At 46.2% G+C, this 23,428-nt stretch overlaps 1 long non-coding RNA gene across 1 annotated transcript; it reads right to left on the reverse strand.

The window, feature by feature from the left end:
- Positions 1 to 236: 236 nt before the first annotated feature.
- Positions 237 to 21,970, reverse strand: LOC117516489. The gene is made up of 3 exons (XR_004562426.1): positions 21,911 to 21,970; positions 7,297 to 7,301; positions 237 to 339 (listed from the first exon to the last, which is right to left on the reverse strand). It is a non-coding gene; the product is annotated as an uncharacterized LOC117516489 (long non-coding RNA).
- Between the last annotated feature and the right edge of the window lie 1,458 nt (positions 21,971 to 23,428).

Consider the following 23,428-nt stretch of genomic DNA (forward strand, 5'->3'; position numbering starts at 1 on the left):
ATCCATCTATCAATCTGTTTAGCAATGTATCTGTCATCCATCCTTTTTCCATCCATCATCCATCCATGATACACGTTTTTCTATCTTCCTGAGTCATCCATCTCTTTGTCCATCCATTTCTCCATTCCACTGTTTTTCCATCCATCCAGAATTCCAATGTGCTTGTACTTAAACGCACTTCCGCAAATGGCACACACACACTCACCTTCAACCACTTAGTCCAATCAAGGGTCGCGGGGGGCTGGAGCCTAGTCATAGAGCGGGAGGTGGGGTACACGCATGACAGGACGCCAGTCTGTCGCAGGGCCACATATAGACAAACAAATACATTCACACCCACTCGCATACTTATGGACAATTTAAAGATTCCAATCTACCTAACCTGCATGTCTTTGGATGTGCGAGGAAACCGGAGCACCCAGAGGAAACCCACGCCAACACGGGGAGAACATGCAAACTCCACACAGAAAGGCCACAGGTGGGAATTGAACCCATGACCTTTTCGCTGTGAAGCAACAGTGCTAACCACTAAGTCACCGTGCTGCCCTCTGCAAATGGCAAATAAACTTTATTATTTTTATCATCCATCTCGTGTTCCATCATCTATTAATTGGAGTCTATGTCTCATTATACATACATCTGTTTTTCTATTCCAGTTTTTCCATCCACCGATTTAGCAATTCATCTCTTTTTCCATCCATCTCTTTACACATCCATGAATCTGTTTTCCATTCCACCAGTTTTCTATCCATCCATCTACTCACTCACTCAGCTTCAACCACTTATCCAGGATCAGGTCACAGGGGCAGGAACTCCAGCAAGGGACCCCAGACTTCCCTTTCCTGGGCCACATTGACCACCTCTGACTGGTGGATCCCAAGCCATTCCCAGGCCAGTGTGGAGATATAATCTCTCTATCTATTGCTGGGTCTTCCCCGGGGGTCTCCTTCCAGTTGGACGTGCCTGGAACACCTCTCTAGGGAGGTGCCCATGGGCATCCTTAACAGATGCCCGAACCACATCAGCTGGCTCCTTTCAACGCGAAGGAGCAGGGGCTATACTCCGAGCTCCACACGGATGACCAAACTTATCACCTTGTCTCTAAGGGAGACACCAGCCACCCTCCTGAGGAAGCCCACTTCGGCTGCTTGTACCCGCAATCTAGTTCTTTTGGTGATGACCAAATCCTCATGACCATAGGTGAGAGTAGGAACGAAGATTGACCAGTAGATTGAGAGTTTCGCCTTGTGGCTCAGCTTCCTATTTGTCACAACAGTACGGCAGAGTGAATGCAATGCCGTCCCTGCAGCACCGATTCTTTGGCCAATCTCGTGTTCCATCGTCCCCTCACTTTTAAACAAGACCCCAAGGTACTTGAACTCCTTCACTTGGGGCAAGACCTCCTTTCCTACCTGGAGTAGGCAATCCATTGGTTTCCTGCTGAGAACCATGGCCTCAGATTTAGAGGTGCTGATCCTCATCCCAGCTGCTTTACACTCGGCTGCGAACCAATCCAGTGACTGCTGAAGGTCACAGGCCAATGAAGCCAACAGGACCACATCATCTGCAAAAAGCAGTGATGAGACCCTCAGCCTACAGAACTGAAGACCCTCATCCCCCAACTATGCCTTGATATCATGTCCATGAATATCACAAATAGGATTGGTGACAAGGCACAGCCCTGGCAGAGGCCAACTCCCATCAGAAATGAGTCCAACTTACTGCTGAGCACCTGAACACAGCACTTGCTTTGTGAATACAGAGATTGGATGGCCCTAAGATGGGACCCCCTCACTCCATACTCCCACAGCACCTCCCACAGTATCTCCCGGGGTACCCGATCATACGCCTTCTCCAAGTCCACAAAACACATGTAGACTGGATGGGCATACTCCCAGGCACCCTCCAGGATCCTTGTGAGAGTGAAGAGCTGGTCAGTTGCTCCATGACCAGGACAGAACCCGTATTGTTCCTCTTCAGTTCGATTATCAGCTGAACCCTCCTTTCCACCACACTGGAGTAGACTTACCAGGTAGGCTGAGTAGTGCGATGCCCCTGTAATTGGCACACACTCTCTGGTCCCCCTTTTTAAATATGGGGACAACCACCCCAGTTTTACACTCCTTCGACACTGTCCCAGACCTCAACACAATGTTGAAGAGATGTCACATCCAAGACAATCCCTGCACACCCAGAGCCCTCAGCATTTTCTGGACGGATCTCATCGACCCCCGGGGCCTTGCCACAGGTGAGCTGTTTGATTACCTCAGTGACTTCCACCAGGGAAATTGATGATAATCCTCCATCAGCTTCCATCTCTGCCCCTACTATAGGAGGGCACTCCAGTCTGATGCAGGAGTTCCTCAGAGTGTTCCTTGCAGCACCGGATTACATCCTCAGTTGAACAGAGTCAGAGTCCCATCCTTATTGTAGACAGCTTGGATGGTTCCCCGTTTTCCCCTCCTGAGGTGCCTCACGGTCCGCCAGAAGCACCTTGGTGCCAACTGAAAGTCCTTCTCCATGGTTGCTCCAAACTCCTCCCGCACCCGCTGATTTGCCTCCCCCACAGCAGAGGCTGCTGCCCTTCGGGCCTGTCGGTACCTCGCAACTGCCTCCGGAGTCCTCCGAGATAACATACTGGAAGGACTCCTCCTTCAGTCGGACTGCTTCCCTGACCACCGGTGTCCACCACGGTGTTTGACGGTTGCCGCCCCTTGAGGCACCTAAAACCTTCAGGCCATAGCTTCAGTAATGGAAGCTTTGAATATTGCCCCAACCTCCACAGGGGATGCAAGAAAAACGTCGCCGGAGTTGTGAGTTGAAGATCTCTCGGACAGTGGGCTCCTCCAGATGTTCCCAGTTCACCCGCACTATCTGTTTGGGCTTGCCAGGTCTGTCCAAAGTCCTCCCTCATCCTCTGATCCAACTCACCACCAGATAGTGATCAGTTGACAGCTCTGTCCCTATCTTCACCCGAGTGTCCAGAACATGTGCCCTCAGATCAGATGATACGATCACAAAATCGATCATCAGCCTTTGGCCTAGGGTGCTCTGGTATCCATCATTATCATCATCTCTTTTCTCATCCATACATCTGTTTAACAATGTACATATTTATTATCCAACTTTTTTTCCTGTCCATTGATAAATGCTCTGCTTCTGATATCTATCTATCTACTCACTGCCTGTATTGTCCAGGGTCACGGTTTATGAGTAAATCACCCTATCACATGATAGGAAACATTTCCTTTAAAATATTCCTTCATTCATCAGCTGTACAGGTTTCTGGACCTGACAGTTAGATTACCTGGAAACTGAATCACTTTTCAAGTAAACAAATCAGTTAACAGATGCACGTTAAAACAGAAGTGATTTAGTGACACCATTAAAAATCTGTGGCTTCATTTATTTATGTCGAAATCCTGACAACACTGAAACGTTTTTGATGATTCATCCTGCACTCGGGGCATAGCCATAAATTAATTTGTTTTAGTGTGTGAGGCAAATTCAGACTATTTGTCTCTTCATCTCCACGTGGTCCATTGTGGTCTGAGACGGTACATCAGGAGGATGACTGAAAACCGATAAAGTTTAAAATAAGGCAGTTCCAGCATCAACACCCTGTGCTCCTCATTAGGCCATGCCCATTTCACGATGATCAAATGGAAGCTCTTTGAGCGACTCTGTTCCATCATGTTTCTGATGGAAATGGGTTGATTCACTCAACCTAAAGACAACTTTAAACGTTCCATCAATCTTTCTGCAGAAACCAAACCTTCATTACATAAAACTCGTACATTTCAGTCGTCGTTCTTGGAGCCGTGCAGACGCTCACAATGCCAAATTGCAAAATGAAAACCATAAAATCTTAAATCACTCTGGCATTTTAGAGATTTTTACCGGCTCTACTGACAGTTATTTAGGAGAAGGAGGTGGTTCTCAGCCTCCCAAAGAAAAGTAACGTGGTTTAGATGATGCCTGTTGACACCTGTCATATTGTTTTCCCTCCACTTTTTCTTTTTTCTAATACACGCACACACACACACACACACACACACACACACACACACACACACACACACACACACACACACACACACACACACACACACACACACACACACAGAGTTGTGTTTCTCAAGAAAAAAAAAAAAAAACACTTGTTTTTGCCGAACACAAAATATGCAAAACACAATAAAATAATAACCAGCAGACTGTGACGTGTGTTAATGTGATACTGCACAAAAATCATTGGAATGTTTAAGTGAAACAATTAAAAATGCCAGAAAATAAAGAAATTTCAGTTAGAGAATATGTCAGAAGGGGTCCAAAAAAACAAACAAACAGCTTTTCAAGATTAAATAATCTTCACTTTCAGTTCCTAAGAACCAAACTGTTTTGTGCCTTTTATATGAATGTGTTTTTATTTATTTTTTGCAAGGCATGCCTCATCCATCTTTTGGGGGAGGGGGGGGCATACCTCTACCCGTCTCTTAGGGCCTGTGGGGGCGTGTCAGAGTGCGGACCAGTGTAGTAGGTGTGTCTCAGAACAGGAATCCAGAAATAGATTTCTGTGACATATGTCACAAAAGTCAAACATGAGCTGTGTTAGTTGCATTTTTTTTTTACTTTCAGCAAAGGCCGTTTCTACACAGGCAGTTCCAGGTAACAGATTCAGTATAAACTAGAAGCACTCAGAGAGTGCAAACCTCCACCAAGGCCATGGGATCACTGACGCCATAACATCTATACGCCGTGGAATCATTGAACCTAAAAAGTCTAACAATGATGTTTGCTCAGTAGTAAAAAAAAGTTTCATCTGCTGTGACTGGATGTATCCTTAGTGCTTGGCATCACAGTTTATTGCAACTTGCACCTTTCCCAGAAGCTACTGTCATCTGAGCACTGATATTGATATTGCATGTGCTTATAGACAAAAACAAATAAGAGACAAAATTCAATTTATTATTCAGCTAAACTGCAAATATGATTTTTTTTTTAACATTTATGAAACACTTCTTTAAATAAATAACAGTAAATTCTGAAATAGAACTATTTTTTTATGTGTTGCATGTGCTACACAAGGCCATAGGGTCACTGACCCTAAAGAGATTCCCTCCTTGGCACAGTGATCTATTCAACAATTCAGTGTACACTTTTCTTTCCTTTATATTTGACATCCTTGACCATGAAAACATATCACTAGAACTTGGAATCACTTTTATGTCTTTATTAGTTGAAAAGTTATTGTATAAAAACGATTTTTCGGTAATGGCAGTTTTCTTCTGGATCTAGCTCCATAACATTTGAAGCTACATCAAATCTGATGACACCTTACTGAATCAGTACAGATTCAGCTACAATTTGGTGTTAGTTGTGCATCTCTAGCTTCATTTGTCACCTCACACTGACACATTTTCTATTTTCCCTATATTTTTGCATATTCTGGATCACCAGATCCGGAATATGGATCTGATCATCACCAAACTTTGTTGTTTGATAGAACATTTGACTATGTTACACCCTAATTTTTTCCAAGCCTTTCTGCCTTGTTTTTGTGGAGTTAGAAACTAGAATGTCAAAATTCCCCCTATCCTGCAATGGTGAAAAATCCTTTAAAAAATTCCTGGATCCGGATTGTGATCCGGATCACCACTAAAATTTAATCACTTGTTCCTCTTGTCATTTCCAACCACTCCACAAAATTTCATCAAAATCCATTCAAAACTTTTTGAGTTATCCTGCTGAAAAACAGACAGACAAACAAACAAACTCGACCGAAAACATAACCTCCTTGGCGGAGGTAATAAGGAATACCTTGTGTGACTCTCTTTGAAAAAGTCGACATATTGTGCAAAAACAATTTTTATCAAAATTTTTCAGCTAAGTATGGTTGGAGCGTTCTTTTTAAGATCTCCAAATCCCACAATTCTACAACTGTGGATGCAGTTGCCCCCACATAGGCAACATCTCTGCTTCAAATGGCCTCGTTTTACACTTCTGTGACATATGTCACAGAAGTCCATATCTGAACTGAGCTGTTTGTCCTGTGAGCCCCCCCCCCCCCCCCACTCAGCCAATATAAGCTTACAAGGTCTGCTGATGTGAGGTGAGTGCACCCCCCACCCTCTCCCCACTCTCAAAAGAGAGTGGGCGGGGCATAGCAGCATCTCCTTTACATTTAAAGATACAGACTTTTCCTTCTGGGAAACTGTGTTTTTAGATGCACCACCTCAGTGTATATTAATAGTCTTCCCCCCCCCCCCCCAGTATAAAGTTTATACTTTTAAGATATAACTGCGTAAAATATCAACCTTTTCAAACTGAATTTTTTGGTTGAATAATCATGTGGATTTAAAGGAACATTGTACTGATCGGTTCATTATTTATTGATTAATATACAATTTGTTATCTGTCAGATAATGTGTTGGATTATAAACCTAACTGAGCAAGAAACATCTGGATGCACTGGGACACTTCGTCAGTGATGTATCCTGGGGTCATCAAGTGTTTCGGGTCTCACAACATCAGACACCCTCGACCAGGCGTCCCAACCAGGGTTGATCAGGCCCTGGCTAGTATCCCAGCAGCAGCCCACAGATCAGCCCTCTTCAACCACAGCCACCTGGTGGTTTTCTCTGCAGCCTCGCTTGCGGCATGAATGGCCTTCTTCTTGGCTGCTCCTGTGCTGTAGAGCGAGCATCCTGTAAACCCTCTACAGCAGGGGTGGCCAAGTTCGGTCCTCGAGAGCACAATTCCTGACACTCTTAGTTGTCTCCCTGCTCCAACACACCTGAATCCAATGAAAGACTCGTTAGCAGACTTTTAATGAGCTTTTCATTGGATTCGAGGAACGAACTTGGCCACCCCTGCTCTACAGGTTTGTAGTAGGTCCTCCAGCCTTGGTTCCTGCACTGGTCCACCAGCTCTTGATACTTGGCACGTTTCCTCTTGTTTGCTTCCCCTATGTGCTCCTCTCAGGAAACTGAGTTCCAGCATGATGCGATGTTTTGAAGCTTCGGAGGTGACGATCAAGTCTGGTTGTAGTGATGTTATGGCAATGTGCTGTGGGAACTTCAACTGCTTTCCAAGATCAGCTTGCAGCTGCCAGTTAGAAGCTGTGTGGAGGAGGCCTGTTGCTGTTTTTGCCTATGCCTGAGGTTTTTCTCCAACTCTGATGAAGGTGACTTCCTTCCTCTTGGAGTGGTGCTGCAGACTAGTATTAATGGCTGAGGCTAAGCTCTCAGCAATTGATTTGAGCACCTGGTTATGGCGTCTACGATAACGCCCATCCACCAGGGCTTTGGGGCAGCTGCTGAGAATGTGCTCTAATGACCCTCTTCCAGAGCAGAGTGGGCAAAAAGGTGTTTTGCTCTTCCCCCAGGCATGAAGGTTCGCTGGGCTTGGCAGGACATCGTAGACTGCTTGCACCAGGAATCGGACACAGAAGAAGTCTACCTGCATGATGGTTGCCCAGGTGATCCTGCGCTGCAGTGTACTGTCCCACTTCATCCATGCTCCTTGCTGCGAGAGTCCTACCGCCATGCTCACCTGTTCCTCCTCCACCCCTGCACGGACCTCCTCCTGGAGCAGCTGGTGTTTCTCCCTACCCTTGGCCTTGCTGACCTGGGCTTTTGGGAAATAGCCCAATCCTGCTCAGCCAGTTGCCAGGGTGCCCACCAGGACCTTCTGTCTCAGGCGTGACTCTGCCATCTCCACTGCCATCTATGCTCTCCATTTCCTTCCTGTTCTCACCTCAATGCCTGCTGATGACACCTTTCCATCCCTGGAGTCCCTATACTGTAGGGCTTCTCGTGTGTGTGCGCCACCTTAAACTCCTTAGTGAGACCACTGAACAGTACCTGTAGGATGTTGCTCGTCCCATACAGTGCTGCGCTGGTGAGGCTGCAGTAGGCCCAGCCACTTCTAAAGAAAGCCACTGATCTTCCTTTTGAGGAGCTCAACTGTTATATAATATAGATCAGCCGCCCCAAAATAATATATTTTTAAAAATAATATTTTTTTTATTTCATCTGTCTATTATTTAATGCAAGTGACAAAGTTCTTGCATTTCATTTTTTTTAAAATTAGAATTTAGACAGTCCTCCTTTGGTCTTTTATTTATAGCAATGAAGAAAATAATCATTCAAAAAGTAATTTATATATGCAAACACAGGGACTCCATTAGACTTTTCATCACAGCCACTAATTCACTCTGCTGGTGACGTTCCTGTTCCCTATAATTCAGTTTTTGGAAAATCAGTGCATTTCCTAAATTACTGAATTAAATATGCATCCATCACATCTGTCTGCTCACCAAAAATATGAATTAGGTTATATTTTTGCAAATTTAAATCTTTTTCTGATATTCCTTAAATGGTGAGTCAAATCCTTCGAAAACGACGACCATCCATCACCTTAAAATATTCATTTTGCTCCTTTCCTTTTATAAATGTGGTTTGGTGGAGGGTGAGTGACACCTTCCCGTCTTTCACCTCGTCCCAGTCTCTTTTTTGTCCTTGTCGTCATCGTCTCTCCTCTACGCAGACAAACTGCAGATTTGCCCCGAAAGCTTTTTGGTGATGAGTGACATCATCATGGATGAAGCTTTGGGATCCTAAAAGGGCTCTTCTGATTACGTCTTGTCAGCCTTCATCATCATCATCATCATCATCATCACGCTGCGGTCTCATGCAGCAGGATTTCTGCACGCGTTGACACATGCAGGCCGCTTCTTAAACAATGATGATAATTCACGGGCAGAATATTTACTTTCTGCAGGAAACAGAGGCAGCGCTGCACCGCGGGAGACATTACCCTCGTTTATTTCCAAATCACTTGCATTTTACTGCATCATGTCTTACTGTGCCTCAAGGAACAATACAGCAAATGCTAATTCCTGCTACAATCTGCCTGTATCTTCTGCACTTACTTTAATAAACTGCATCTGCATGAAGAGCTCCCCCACCCCCCCCAAAAAAAATACCAATCAGATCTGCGAACGGTGTCATCAGGTCGATGGCATTGTGGCAGCACAGTAAGTCTCAGAGAAAATGACGCCTTCACTCCAAACTTAATCTGTCAGCCATGACGTGCGCTCCCTGCTGGACAATAAATCTAAGTTTCGTGTCACTTCAGCCGCACAGTGCGAACACGGCTCTCAGCTCTGTATGTCTCAACAGATGCCTGAACCACCTCAGAAAATTCATTTACTTGTGGTCAGCTCGGGGAGTCAACGCATTACGAGCCTCGGAGCGCGGTGGGGAGCGCCGGGCGGGAGGACAGGAGGTGGAGCCGAACGGCACGGCGTCCAATGAAAGTTGTGCAAAAACATGAATGTCTGAAGGTCAGAGGTGGAACTCGCTTAAACGTGACGAATGTGACAAAGTGAAGAGCCAAGTACAGAGTTAGATCACTGATCGGGCTGATAACCAGCACAAGGAAGTGACACCTAAACCCCCCCCCCCCCCGGGCTCAAGGCTTTTCACCAAACACTCAACATGAGTTAACATGGAAATTTTTGTCATGAAAAGAGCCTTAAAAAGGAGATAACTATTTTTCTACCTTCTTTTCTAAGAAGCAAAGTTAGGGTCTGATAATAACTCGTTTTAGACTTGTGTGACATACGTAACGGACGCTCACATCTGGACTTCCTGTTCTGAGAGACACGCCCACTGAGTCAGTCTATACTCCTGCACTATGTAATAAGGGGGGAGTGGCCAACAGCTTGTCTTCATTTAAACCTGTACAGTCTTTCTAATTTCACAAAAACGATGAAAATTTAGTTCATACCGAAATCCGAACATTATGATGTCAGTTTATTTATCTAACATGTCGCAAAATTCCAGCTCATTATAACAAAGAGAACATATTTCTCTGAGGGGAATTCCATAGCAAATATTTTACTTTCCTTTAAACAGCATCTGTAGGGGGACGTGCGTGTGCATGTGCATGTGGTTTTGAAATGTCCGGAAGTTACCTTTGACCTCACGTGACCCCGGGACATCCGTAAGATATCTGCAAATCACATCAGAGGTTTCATCTGCTTTCAAAAACAGCATTTTTAAATTTAGAAGTGTTGCTAATGTTTACAAAAATATATGAGAAATATATTAGATTTACATAGAAATGTTGTGTTTCTGAGCGTTTTCTGCCATCTTGGTTTATTTTGCTTGAGTTAGCAGCCAGCTGACATCACCACGATTCTCTACTCTGATTGGCTGTTACTGTGTCCTTCACACAGATCGGAGGAAGCCCCACGTGATCTATGATGTCGCTATCAAAGACTGACGGGTCGCTACCATGAGAAGTTCAAGGCCGTTTGAATTTTTTCCCTTCAGGGGAAAAATTTATTTCTCTAAGACAACACAAATTTTTATGAAATTGCTTATGTCATATTCAAAATCCCCTATTTAAAAAGGCTAATACATAAAATTATAGCAGTGCCAAAGAAAAAAATACCAACAACCACAAAGTTTTTAAGAAACGGGCACGGAAAAGTATATTTATTTATTTATTTATTAGAGAATTGATACATATACCTTAATGTCTGTTTTTGAGACATCAGTGAAAATATATATTTTCTGAAAATTTTAAAGTTTGACAGAAATAGAGGTACAGCTTCTCAGAATCTCCTGTGGTGTGACACATTTGTGAAACTAAAAGTTTAAACTTTATCGGAGACCTGATTCACTTTGTCGGATGCACAAAAATAAAACAAAAAACTTCACAACAAAATAAACTGTCCAGAGTAACATTTTCAGGGTACACAGTACTTAAAAAAAATTAATAAATAAAAACAAAACAATCTGTTTAAAGACGTAAACAAATAGTTGTCTTTCCCATTATTTTGTTTGTATATTTTAAAAAAGCCAATTTAAACATTGTGATTTCCGTTGATTGGTTTTTTATTATTTGGTGACACCCAGTTGGGGGGGGGGGGGGGGGGGTGTCAGTGTACAGTGTATCATCCATTCATTCTGGTAAATTTGAAAGCAAAGTCAGTGTTTTGTTTTTCTGTGTATGTGTGTGTACTCATCAAAAATATTCCGGTTTTCAGCTTAAAATTAAAACATGTAAACCAATATAGAATAATAAGTCTAATTTGTGTTTTTTTCTGGATTTTTTTCCCTCCATTGTCTCTCGGTGTCTAGTTGGTGAATGTCCACTGAGCTCCAAAAGCGAAAACTACCCAAAGTCCTGTGGTTGAGTCCCAGAGACCACAGTTTAAATGTTTAAGGATGATACTTGAACCGTACTTGACTGGGACTCACAATATGTTTCGGAATTAAGTCACATAACGACATGTTGGAGAAGGTGCGAGAAATGGGCGTTCATCAGGAACATGAGCGGTCGCTGTCTGAATGTTATCTGAGAAAACTGAATCTGAGGAGAAAAAAACTCGTGTCTGGCTCAGACGCTGAAGTTGTGGTTTTGTTGAGCGGTAAAGGAAGCTGCTAAAGGACACGTCCATTGTGTTGGCGATGACCTCGGCTCTGTAAGCCTGGACTTGACCTTAACACAAAGTTCATGTGCAAAATGAGGACACGCGGCGGGGAGACGTCACAAGAAATTGGAAACTAAATAATGGAGACTTATTAATTTGATATTCTGTTTGAAGTTAATATGGTGGAAAAACTGTTGTGTGGGCCGCCAGAAGAGGAGGTACTGCTGGCCCACCACCAGAGGGCGCCCTGCCTGAGGTGCAAGCTTCAGGCACGAGAGGGCGCTGCCGCCACGGACACAGCCGGGGGTGACAGCTGTCACTCATTATCTCTTGACAGCTGTCACCCATCTACTCTACAGCATCTCACTCCATAAAGGAGGACCGGCATGGGTCGCGACTGTTTCGTCCTACGTCCGTCAGATAAGTGGTTAAACAGACGCTGCACGAGTGTGTGTTAGAGGTGGAGGTGGCATTCCCACCGTTGTTGTTACGGGGTGTACACCCACCCACACTTGACTGTCTTTGTTCTTCGCCAGCAGTACCAGATCCGACAGTCGGGGACGGTGATCACCTGGGAATTCGGGACTTGGCGGCTCCAGTATTCACCAGGTTCGGTGGCGGCAGAAATCGTGTGGTTCCGGCTCTTCTCAGGACAGACGTCTTCTATCCTCGAGCCTGCCCACGCATCACCTTTGTGGATTGACTGTTATCAGATTCTGAGATTGTCTGTGTATTCGTTGTGCACCTTCACAACATTAAATTGTTACTTTTTGGCTCATCTATTGACCGTTCATTTGCGCCCCCTGTTGTGGGTCCATGTCACTACACTTTCACAACAGGATATCTCGGCCAGCGTCATGGATCCCGAGGGGCGTCATCCATCTATTGGACAGCCAATGGAAGAGCAGGGTGCACAGGCGTCTGCAGGAGGCGTGCTCGGTGAGTTGCAGCAAATCCTCACCGCCTTTACCGCTCGGCTGGATTTGATGTCCGAGCAAAACGTCATCCTTAATCGCAGGATGGAGGCTGTCACCGCACAGGTGGAAGCGCGCGATCAGAGCGCTGCTGCGGCTCCTCCTCCTGCCGACCCGGTGCCTGGTATTAACATTCCACTGGTCGTTCAACAAACCCCCCCACCATCCCCTGAAGCATACATAAGTCCCCCTGAGCCATACGGGGGTTGTGTGGAGACGTGTGCGGACTTTCTGATCCAGTGTTCGCTCGTCTTTGCACAACGACCCGTGATGTACGCGTCTGACGCCAGCAAGGTGGCTTATGTTATTAATTTGCTTCGGGGTAAGGCACGCGCCTGGGCTACGGCACTCTGGGAACAGAACTCACGGTTGTTATCAGCATACACTGGGTTTGTGGGGGAGTTCAGAACAGTGTTTGATCACCCTAACAGAGGAGAGACCGCTTCAACAATGCTGCTATCAATGCGACAGGGGCGCCGGTGCACAGCCGAATATGCAGTCGACTTCCGCATCGCGGCTGCGAGGTCCGGCTGGAATAACGTTGTGCTCTGCGCCGCCTTCATAAACGGACTGTCATCGGTCCTGAAGGAGCATCTAGTAGCTAAGGAGGAACCGCAGGATTTAGATGGGCTTATCGATCTCGTTATACGGTTAGACAATTGGTTGGAGGAACGCCGTCGGGAGCGAGGCGAAGGACGTGGCCGGATACGCGCCGTCCCTCTCCCTTCTGGGTTCGAAAAGGGGCCGCCCTCCCCACGCTCCACAGCCGCAGCGCTCCGTGGGGCAACAGCTCCCCCTGCTGACGTTGTTAGGGAAACGCACAGGGCCAAAATGAGGAGGCTGGTCCGCGGGGAGTGTTTTCTCTGCAGCTCAAAGGAGCACATACAGAAAAACTGCCCCAAACGGCCACAACAACAACCGCCCTCAGAGACTGGGCTAAGGGGGGGTCAAAACCTTCACGTGGGACACACACAGATTGCCACACGACTCCCAGTTACAATCCTGAGGGGGGATTTAACCCTTCAAGCCCCAGCACTGGTGGACACGGGGTCAGAAGGGAATTTGCTAGACAGCAGATGGGCAAGGGAGGTAGGGCTCCCTCTGGTGGCACTTCCTTCGCCATTGCAGGTGCGGGCACTAGATGGCACCCTCCTCCCTTTAATCACACACAAGACACAACCAGTAACTCTGGTGGTGTCTGGAAACCATCGGGAGGAGATTGAGTTTTTTGTAACTCCTTCTACCTCCCGCGTGATTTTGGGCTTCCCATGGATGTTGAAGCACAATCCCCGGATTGATTGGCCGTCTGGGGTGGTGGTTCAGTGGAGTGAAACCTGCCATCGGGTGTGTTTAGGATCCTCGGTTCCTCCCGGTTTACAGGCTAAGGAGGAGGTCAAAGTCCCTCCCAATCTGACGGCAGTGCCGGTTGAGTACCACGATCTTGCTGACGTCTTCAGCAAGGATCTGGCACTCACCCTTCCCCCGCACCGTCCGTACGATTGTGCCATTGATTTGGTTCCAGGCACTGAGTTCCCGTCCAGCAGGCTGTACAACCTCTCACGACCTAAGCGCGAATCAATGGAGACCTACATCCGGGACTCATTAGCTGCCGGGCTGATCCGGAACTCCACCTCCCCGATCAATCAATCAATCAATTTTTTTATATAGCGCCAAATCACAACAAACAGTTGCCCCAAGGCGCTTTATATTGTAAGGCAAGGCCATACAATAATTATGTAAAACCCCAACGGTCAAAACGACCCCCTGTGAGCAAGCACTTGGCTACAGTGGGAAGGAAAAACTCCCTTTTAACAGGAAGAAACCTCCAGCAGAACCAGGCTCAGGGAGGGGCAGTCTTCTGCTGGGACTGGTTGGGGCTGAGGGAGAGAACCAGGAAAAAGACATGCTGTGGAGGGGAGCAGAGATCAATCACTAATGATTAAATGCAGAGTGGTGCATACAGAGCAAAAAGAGAAAGAAACAGTGCATCATGGGAACCCCCCAGCAGTCTACGTCTATAGCAGCATAACTAAGGGATGGTTCAGGGTCACCTGATCCAGCCCTAACTATAAGCTTTAGCAAAAAGGAAAGTTTTAAGCCTAATCTTAAAAGTAGAGAGGGTGTCTGTCTCCCTGATCAATCAATCAATCAATCAACTTTTTTCTTGTATAGCGCCAAATCACAACAAACAGTTGCCCCAAGGCGCTCCACATTGCAAGGCAAGGCCATACAGTAATTATGATCTGAATTGGGAGCTGGTTCCACAGGAGAGGAGCCTGAAAGCTGAAGGCTCTGCCTCCCATTCTACTCTTACAAACCCTAGGAACTACAAGTAAGCCTGCAGTCTGAGAGCGAAGCGCTCTATTGGGGTGATATGGTACTACGAGGTCCCTAAGATAAGATGGGACCTGATTATTCAAAACCTTATAAGTAAGAAGAAGAATTTTAAATTCTATTCTAGAATTAACAGGAAGCCAATGAAGAGAGGCCAATATGGGTGAGATATGCTCTCTCCTTCTAGTCCCCGTCAGTACTCTAGCTGCAGCATTTTGAATTAACTGAAGGCTTTTTAGGGAACTTTTAGGACAACCTGATAATAATGAATTACAATAGTCCAGCCTAGAGGAAATAAATGCATGAATTAGTTTTTCAGCATCACTCTGAGACAAGACCTTTCTGATTTTAGAGATATTGCGTAAATGCAAAAAAGCAGTCCTACATATTTGTTTAATATGCGCTTTGAATGACATATCCTGATCAAAAATGACTCCAAGATTTCTCACAGTATTACTAGAGGTCAGGGTAATGCCATCCAGAGTAAGGATCTGGTTAGACACCATGTTTCTAAGATTTGTGGGGCCAAGTACAATAACTTCAGTTTTATCTGAGTTTAAAAGCAGGAAATTAGAGGTCATCCATGTCTTTATGTCTGTAAGACAATCCTGCAGTTTAGCTAATTGGTGTGTGTCCTCTGGCTTCATGGATAGATAAAGCTGGGTATCATCTGCGTAACAATGAAAATTTAAGCAATACCGTCTAATAATACTGCCAAAGGGAAGCATGTATAAAGTGAATAAAATTGGTCCTAGCACAGAACCTTGTGGAACTCCATAATTAACTTTAGTCTGTGAAGAAGATTCCCCATTTACATGAACAAATTGTAATCTATTAGACAAATATGATTCAAACCACCGCAGCGCAGTGCCTTTAATACCTATGGCATGCTCTAATCTCTGTAATAAAATTTTATGGTCAACAGTATCAAAAGCAGCACTGAGGTCTAACAGAACAAGCACAGAGATGAGTCCACTGTCCGAGGCCATAAGAAGATCATTTGTAACCTTCACTAATGCTGTTTCTGTACTATGATGAATTCTAAAACCTGACTGAAACTCTTCAAATAGACCATTCCCCTGCAGATGATCAGTTAGCTGTTTTACAACTACCCTTTCAAGAATTTTTGAGAGAAAAGGAAGGTTGGAGATTGGCCTATAATTAGCTAAGATAGCTGGGTCAAGTGATGGCTTTTTAAGTAATGGTTTAATTACTGCCACCTTAAAAGCCTGTGGTACATAGCCAACTAATAAAGATAGATTGATCATATTTAAGATCGAAGCATTAAATAATGGTAGGGCTTCCTTGAGCAGCCTGGTAGGAATGGGGTCTAATAAACATGTTGATGGTTTGGATGAAGTAACTAATGAAAATAACTCAGACAGAACAATCGGAGAGAAAGAGTCTAACCAAATACCGGCATCACTGAAAGCAGCCAAAGATAACGATACGTCTTTGGGATGGTTATGAGTAATTTTTTCTCTAATAGTTAAAATTTTGTTAGCAAAGAAAGTCATGAAGTCATTACTAGTTAAAGTTAATGGAATACTCAACTCAATAGAGCTCTGACTCTTTGTCAGCCTGGCTACAGTGCTGAAAAGAAACCTGGGGTTGTTCTTATTTTCTTCAATTAGTGATGAGTAGAAAGATGTCCTAGCTTTACGGAGGGCTTTTTTATAGAGCAACAGACTCTTTTTCCAGGCTAAGTGAAGATCTTCTAAATTAGTGAGACGCCATTTCCTCTCCAACTTACGGGTTATCTACTTTAAGCTACGAGTTTGTGAGTTATACCACGGAGTCAGACACTTCTGATTTAAAGCTCTCTTTTTCAGAGGAGCTACAGCATCCAAAGTTGTCTTCAATGAGGATGTAAAACTATTGACGAGATACTCTATCTCCCTTACAGAGTTTAGGTAGCTACTCTGCACTGTGTTGGTATATGGCATTAGAGAACATAAAGAAGGAATCATATCCTTAAACCTAGTTACAGAGCTTTCTGAAAGACTTCTAGTGTAATGAAACTTATTCCCCACTGCTGGGTAGTCCATCAGAGTAAATGTAAATGTTATTAAGAAATGATCAGACAGAAGGGAGTTTTCAGGGAATACTGTTAAGTCTTCTATTTCCATACCATAAGTCAGAACAAGATCTAAGATATGATTAAAGTGGTGGGTGGACTCATTTACTTTTTGAGCAAAGCCAATAGAGTCTAATAATAGATTAAATGCAGTGTTGAGGCTGTCATTCTCAGCATCTGTGTGGATGTTAAAATCGCCCACTATAATTATCTTATCTGAGCTAAGCACTAAGTCAGACAAAAGGTCTGAAAATTCACAGAGAAACTCACAGTAACGACCAGGTGGACGATAGATAATAACAAATAAAACTGGTTTTTGGGACTTCCAATTTGGATGGACAAGACTAAGAGACAAGCTTTCAAATGAATTAAAGCTCTGTCTGGGTTTTGATTAATTAATAAGCTGGAATGGAAGATTGCTGCTAATCCTCCGCCCCGGCCCGTGCTACGAGCATTCTGACAGTTAGTGTGACTCGGGGGTGTTGACTCATTTAAACTAACATATTCATCCTGCTGTAACCAGGTTTCTGTTAGGCAGAATAAATCAATATGTTGATCAATTATTATATCATTTACCAACAGGGACTTAGAAGAGAGAGACCTAATGTTTAATAGACCACATTTAACTGTTTTAGTCTGTGGTGCAGTTGAAGGTGCTATATTATTTTTTCTTTTTGAATTTTTATGCTTAAATAGATTTTTGCTGGTTATTGGTGGTCTGGGAGCAGGCACCGTCTCTACGGGGATGGGGTAATGAGGGGATGGCAGGTGGAGAGAAGCTGCAGAGAGGTGTGTAAGACTACAACTCTGCTTCCTGGTCCCAACCCTGGATAGTCACGGTTTGGAGGATTTAAGAAAATTGGCCAGATTTCTAGAAATGAGAGCTGCTCCATCCAAAGTGGGATGGATGCCGTCTCTCCTAACAAGACCAGGTTTTCCCCAGAAGCTTTGCCAATTATCTATGAAGCCCACCTCATTTTTTTTTATGAGGTGGGCTTCAATACCGATGGGGGCAGGTTTCTTTTTTGTGGGCAAGAAAGATGGCGGACTCCGCCCATGCATTGATTACAGGGGGCTGAATGAGATTACGGTTCGCAACCGATACCCGTTGCCATTGTTGGATTCCATGTTCACCCCCCTGCATGGAGCCAAAATCTTTACTAAGCTGGATCTTAGAAATGCGTATCACCTGGTTCGGATCCGAAAGGGAGACGAATGGAAGACGGCATTTAACACCCCGTTAGGTCACTTTGAGTACCTGGTCATGCCGTTTGGCCTCACCAACGCCCCCGCGACGTTCCAAGCCTTGGTTAACAACGTCTTGCGGGACTTCCTGCACCGATTCGTCTTCGTATATCTGGACGATATTCTCATCTTTTCTCCGGATCCTGAGACCCATGTCCAGCATGTACGTCAGGTCCTGCAGCGGTTGTTAGAGAACCGACTGTTTGTGAAGGGCGAGAAGTGCGAGTTTCACCGCACGTCTTTGTCCTTCCTGGGGTTTCATCTCCTCTAACTCCGTCGCCCCTGATCCGGCCAAGGTTGCGGCAGTGAGAGATTGGCCCCAACCAACAAGCCGTAGGAAGCTGCAACAGTTCCTCGACTTCGCTAATTTCTATAGGAGGTTCATTAAGGGCTACAGTCAGGTAGTTAGCCCCCTGACAGCCCTGACCTCTCCAAAAGTCCCCTTCACCTGGTCGGATCGGTGCGACGCCGCGTTCAAGGAGTTGAAACGACGGTTCTCTACTGCGCCAGTTTTGGTGCAGCCCGACCCTAGCCGCCAGTTCGTGGTTGAAGTGGACACCTCTGACTCAGGGATAGGAGCCGTGCTATCCCAGAGCGGAGAGACTGATAAGGTTCTTCAACCGTGTGCCTACTTTTCACGCAGGTTGACCAAGGCTGAACGGAACTATGACGTCAGCAATCGAGAACTCCTTGCGGTGAAAGAGGCTCTTGAGGAGTGGAGACACCTGTTGGAGGGAGCGTCTGTGCCGTTCATGGTTTTCACTGACCATCGGAACCTGGAGTATATCAGGACCGCCAAGCGGCTGAACCCCAGGCAAGCCCGCTGGTCACTGTTCTTCGGGCGTTTTGACTTCCGGATCACCTATCGCCCGGGACCAAGAACCAGAGGTCGGATGCCTTGTCCCGGGTACACGAAGAGGAGGTCACAACTGCACTGTCGGATCCACCGGAGCCCACGCTGCCTGAGTCCACTATCGTGGCCACCCTCACCTGGGACGTGGAGAAGATCGTCCGGGAGGCCCTGGCACGGAGCCCGGACCCCGGAACTGGTCCGAAGAACCGTTTGTACGTCCCACCAGAGGCCAGAGCTGCAGTCTTGGACTTCTGTCACGGTTCCAAGCTCTCCTGTCATCCAGGGGTGCGAAGGACCGTGGCAGTTGTCCGGCAGCGCTTCTGGTGGGCGTCTATGGAGGCCGACGTCCAGGAGTACATCCAGGCCTGCACCACCTGTGCCAGGGGCAAGGCAGACCATAAAAGGTCCCAAGGGCTTCTCCAGCCACTTCCTGTGCCTCATCGCCCCTGGTCCCATATCGGCCTGGATTTCGTCACGGGCCTCCCGCCGTCCCAGGGCAACACCACCATCTTCACGATAGTGGACCGATTCTCCAAGGCGGGCCACTTCGTGGCCCTCCCGAAGCTCCCAACAGCCCAGGAGACAGCAAACCCCCTGGTCCACCACGTCGTCCGTCTGCATGGGATACCCACCGACATCGTCTCTGATCGTGGTCCCCAGTTCTCCTCACACGTCTGGAGGAGCTTCTGCCGGGAACTGGGGGCTACTGTGAGCCTCTCGTCCGGGTATCACCCGCAGACCAATGGACAGGCAGAACGGGCAAATCAGGAATTGGAGCAAGCCCTGCGCTGTGTGACGTCCGCACACCCGACGGCCTGGCGTAAACATCTGGCCTGGATCGAGTATGCGCATAACAGCCAGGTGTCCTCTGCCACCGGCCTCTCCCCATTTGAGGTGTGTTTGGGGTATCAGCCCCCATTGTTTCCCGTGGTGGAGGGAGAGGTCGGTGTGCCCTCGGTCCAGGCCCACCTGCGGAAGTGCCGTCGGGTGTGGCGCTCCGCCTGTTCTGCCTTGTTGAAGGCCCGGACGAGGGCGAAGACCCATGCAGACCGCCGACGATCCCCGGCCCCTGCTTACCAGCCCGGGCAGGAGGTGTGGCTATCCACGAAGGACATCCCCCTCCAGGTGGACTCTCCGAAACTTAAGGACAGATATATCGGACCATACAAGATCCTCAAAGTCCTCAGTCCTGCCGCAGTGAAGCTCCAACTCCCGGCTTCAATGTGGATCCACCCGGTCTTTCATGTTTCAAGGATCAAACCTCACCACACCTCACCCCTCTGTGCTCCCGGACCGGTGCCGCCTCCTGCTCGGATCATTGACAGGGAGCCGGCTTGGACGGTGCGCCAGCTCCTGGACGTCCGTCGGATGGGCCGGGGGTTCCAGTATTTGGTGGACTGGGAGGGGTATGGACCCGAAGAACGCTCTTGGGTGAAGAGGAGCTTCATCCTGGATCCGGCCCTCCTGGCTGACTTCTACCACCGTCACCCGAACAAGCCTGGTCGGGCCCCAGGAGGCGCCCGTTGAGGGGGGGGGTCCTGTTGTGTGGGCCGCCAGAAGAGGAGGTACTGCTGGCCCACCACCAGAGGGCGCCCTGCCTGAAGTGCGGGCTTCAGGCACGAGAGGGCGCTGCCGCCACGGACACAGCCGGGGGTGACAGCTGTCACTCATTATCTCTTGACAGCTGTCACCCATCTACTCTACAGCATCTCACTCCATAAAGACCAGACGTCATCTCCACCTCGTTGCCGAGATATCGTACTTCTATGGAGGTAATTTTCTCTGCCAGCATTAAATTGATTCTAAGAGCTATTGTTTTGCAGCTGTCAACCAGAGGACTGGCGTGGGTCGCGACTGTTTCGTCCTACGTCCGTCAGATAAGTGGTTAAACAGACCCTGCACGAGTGTGTGTTAGAGGTGGAGGTGGCATTCCCACCGTTGTTGTTACGGGGTGTACACACACCCACACTTGACTGTCTTTGTTCTTCGCCAGCAGTACCAGATCCGACAGTCGGGGATGGTGATCACCTGGGAATTCGGGACTTGGCGGCTCCAGTATTCACCAGGTTCGGTGGTGGCGGAAATCGTGTGGTTCCGGCTCTTCTCAGGACAGACGTCTTCTATCCTTGAGCCTGCCCACACGTCACCTTTGTGGATTGACTGTTATCAGATTCTGAGATTGTCTGTGTATTCGTTGTGCACCTTCACAACATTAAATTGTTACTTTTTGGCTCATCTATTGACCGTTCATTTGCGCCCCCTGTTGTGGGTCCGTGTCACTACACTTTCACAGCAAAAACCAGCAGTTTACAATTTTTCAAGTTTTTGAGTCTTTGGTGAAAAGATCGACTACAGAAAAGCACAAACAGACCTGATACTACACATATTTAACTAATGTCACAACTGTAACATGAGAAAAAACTAAAATAAGTAAAACAATTAATCAACTTGTTCCAGTTTCTCGTGATTGTTATTATTATTTTTTTTTAAATTTTCAAACAAAATGTGTCCACTGTTCTTTCTTTCATCTTTGTTTTCACAGTACGCAACTTTCAAATACCATCAAAATTGTAACATGAGAAAACCAAACAACTAAACCAGTCAGTGTCACTCGTTCTAAAATTTTTATTATTATTATAAAAAAAAGTTGGTCACACTTTGTTTTCATTGTCCAGGAATCTCCAAACACACATAAACACACTTTCAACTGCTTATTCAAGATTGGGTCGTGGGGGACTGAAGTATTTTTTAAACAGATGCAAATCAAATGTAAACTGATTTAAAATGAACACATGATTTTTAGACTGACGTAAACAATACCATAACCACTTACTCTAATTGAGGGTCATGGTGTGTGTGTGTGTGGGGGGGGTAATCCTATCCCAGCAGTCATAGGTCATGAGGCAGGGTTGACCCTGGATGGGAGGCTAGTCTGTCTCAGGGCCGCACAGAGATAAACAAACACATTCACACTCGCACACACACCTACGGACAATTTAAAATTTCCAGTCCACCAAACCTGCATGTCTTTGGATGTGGGAGGAAGCCGGAGCACCCCGAGGGAACCCACACAAACACAGGGAGAACATACGAACTCCAGACAGAAAGGCCACAGGTGGGAATCGATCCCATGACCTTCTTGCCCTTCTTGCTGCGAGGTAACAGTGCTAACCACTAAACCGTGCTGTACCTCCAAAACAATTTAATCTAATGATATCACACCAATCATAGAAGTTTGTCCTACTTCTATGGACAAATTAAACAGGGTAAAAAACATTTCATATTGTTGAAAACAGTGAAATTTATTGAGATTTTTTGCAAACATTAGGTTATTAAGCTTAAAACCCTCTCCATTTTATTTTCTCTGCTTTGTTCATATATTTTTCTGTGCATTTTTTGACATGGTGGTGGTGGGGGGGGGGTGCATCTCACCCATCTCCCCCTCTGGATCTGTCCCTGATCTGTTCTTCCTTGGGCATTGATTGACTACCCCAACACACTAAAGTGATGCTCAGCATGTTTCTTTGTTGACCCAATTTCATTTGGGTGTTTTTTTTTTTTCCTTCTCCTTTTGGTTTGGTTGCATATAGTTTTGCAAAAGATGAGCTTTTTCCCCAGGAAGATATGAATTATTGATGCTTTTACTCGCAGGTTGAGGAACATCTTTCTAATATGTTTGAACACATGCAGCCGCTGAAACCCTCATGCAAGATCACACAGTGAAATAATTATATATATATATATATATACACACACAACAAAAATTGACAGACCGACACCAAAATAAGACAGACAGTCTGTTAATCAACGCTGTCTCACCAAACACAACTCAAGTGCTTCATTTAAATTCTGCATAAAATTATGAGAACGGGCATCATCAGTCTGCCAGTTAAACTTATGCGTCCTGCACGTACGCGCACGGACATGGGTCCCCCCCCCACTGCCCTTGTTTTGGAAAAATCGCAGACAGCAGCCAGATCCTGCGCTTTTACTCCAAGGTTAAGTGGCCTCTGCTCAACAGTGCCGTCACTGGTTGCCGTGTCACATTCACGGGAGCCCCGGTGCAGGTGCGGGTTTATACCCACAAACGTCATTTAAGTGTCTGCTGAGGCTGAAGTCGGAATTCGGTCTCCATCCGGAGTGTCGGAGTGTCGCATTGTGTTACCGCTGCGTCCTGACAAGTGGGCTCATTACGCGGCCATTGTCTGAACCGCATCCCTCCTCGGACAAACAAGCATTTGTTGCTCACGCACCCCCGGTGCTGATCACGTATTGCATCCCGTCGTCATTAGGAGGGGAGACCTGTTAAACCGTCAATTACACCGCGGTGCGCAAACAGCGCGTACATGTGAATGAAACACCGCCGTTACGCACGTTTGCAACCGTTTCCAGCAATGATTCAGACGCACAAACGCAACACACCAGCGCAAATAGGTGATTTTTTTTTTTTTTTTTTTTTTGGCGTTTAAAGATAAATCTCACCAGCAGGAAGGTGTCTT

Source organism: Thalassophryne amazonica, chromosome 9 (assembly GCF_902500255.1).
Source record: "Thalassophryne amazonica chromosome 9, fThaAma1.1, whole genome shotgun sequence".
Classification (NCBI taxonomy): Eukaryota; Metazoa; Chordata; class Actinopteri; order Batrachoidiformes; family Batrachoididae; genus Thalassophryne; species Thalassophryne amazonica.